Source organism: Priapulus caudatus, unplaced genomic scaffold (assembly GCF_000485595.1).
Source record: "Priapulus caudatus unplaced genomic scaffold, Priapulus_caudatus-5.0.1 Scaffold169, whole genome shotgun sequence".
In the NCBI taxonomy this organism is placed as follows: Eukaryota; Metazoa; Priapulida; class Priapulimorpha; order Priapulimorphida; family Priapulidae; genus Priapulus; species Priapulus caudatus.
Window position 1 is genome coordinate 148,472 of NW_014577230.1, and position 2,186 is coordinate 150,657.

The window sequence follows — 2,186 nt, forward strand, 5'->3', positions numbered from 1 at the left end:
CGCGCCCAGCCTGCCAGTTTGCGAAACTGCATACCAGGGTGGAGATTCATCGAGGGTACGTATGAAAAAACACTTTGTCTATGCAAAGGGTGACGTGTTATTTTATAGAATAACCTGATCAGATGTCTTCTAATGATAGATCAAATTCTAAACAATTATAATAGTAATTAATGAATCTTACAATTGATTCTACATGATGAAAGTTTAAAACGTTGATAGATGGCTTGAAAAGTTTTGTCCCTCAATGCGGCCATCAAAGTACTCTTGTTTATGCAATGAATCTCAATGAAGCAGTCCAATGTTGCTTGCTCCCTCTATATACCCTAATATAAGCCCCGCCTTTGATATCTATTTATATCTAACCACCCCCCCCCCTTGACATCTAATTGATATCGATCCACCCCCCCCACCCCTTGATATCTATTTCATATCTAACCCCCCTTGATATCTCATTGATATCGATCCACCCCCCCCTTTATATCTCTTTTATATCACGACATTAATGTTGGGAACGCTCCTAATGGAGCATCACCCTAATAACACTAGCTGGCTCTATGCACAAGTTTATTCTTGAGTGTACAAGTCTGTCGAGCAGGAGATTGTTTCCAATGCATTGTTCAACTGGGAGTCATTGATAATAATCTATGCCTATATGGCAGGCCTAATTTCTTGTGAGCTATTAACATTTGATAACTTTTCACATATCCATATAAACGGAGAAAAACCACAGTTCGCCTGCATTGCAGATATATACGCTACTCTTCTTTTCATCCCTCCTGTTCCCTAGCTGTCGCCTGTGTGAGTCGATGTCCGGATGCGTAGTCTGGAGGCTAGGCGACCGGTTCAGGATGCGTATAGCCACTGCATTTGGGGGGGGGGGGGTACCACGGTAATATTCGCACTTTGTAACTAATCAATTAATTAAGTCATGTACATGTCAAAAACTTATTCTCACCTTAGTTTTGGTGGCAACTCGTTGATATAAGCTCCCAGAGGCCACAGCTGCAGAGTTGATGACTTGAACGTTGCCACACCATCCAAATGCCAAATGTATGTCAAATCCGAGTCACACATTTTGTTTGCCCTCGCTTTATACAGTGTGCTGTCATGCACATCTCTGATGCAGTGGTCCTCTGATGAAACTGAGCGTAGCTGTTTTTGTTCTGTCACAGCATCCATGAATCCCTTGTCTATAGATAAATTAAATTGATTTTTTAATATATCATTGTAGTGTACAGTAATTCGCTTGTAATTCAATTGTGAAGTATAAGCATATATAGGGCAGACATTACACAATATTTATACGCTCAAGGATCGAGTCGTTGTCGTATCAGGTACTACAGATATGTACCCGAGGTACATAATTATATGTATACACAAAGTGTACCAGACTTGTACTACAGAAGTGTACCCTAACCCTAACACTAACCCTAACCCTAAACATATCTCATATAAAAATATAAACATAATACTAAACAACCTAAAACTACCTCGGGTACATATCTGTAGTACCTGATACGACAACGACCCCATCTGCAATATTTACACCAGACCATGCAGATATCACTAATTAGCAGACCAAGCATCACGATCGTTCAGTATCTAATCCTATATCTAGTGTCATCTAAATCCTGGCGCACACGACGAGCCATCAGCTGACCAACGTGTGCACGTGCTGTGTTCAGCGTGGATTAGCGCTGCCTTGCATAACCGCACACGCGTTGTTTTACTTGCTTTGTTCTTACAACTTGACACTGATACTGTAGCTGTATACACGCGATACTTTGTACACAATCCGTACTACCCACTGGGCCACTGTGACACAATCAGATCATGCGGCCATTAGTTATAAACTGTTGAACACGCATGCGCTTATGACACGCAGAGGCGAGATCATAAGGAGTAAGCTATAAGATATATATCGGGTTCCCCCCACACACACTCCCTCGCTCTCAATATTTCTCCCCACGCTCTCTCCCCCTCTCTCTTTCATGCTCGCTCTCGCTCTACCTCCCCCCTTGTCCTCCTCCACCACCTTCTCCACTCCTCTATTTGCGAGAGAGAGAGCGAGAGATAGAGAGAGAGAGAGAGAGAGAGAGAGAGAGAGAGAGAGAGAGAGAGAGAGAGAGAGAGAGAGAGAGAGCAAGTGAGAGATAGCGAGAGAGAGAGAGAGAGAGAGAGAGAGA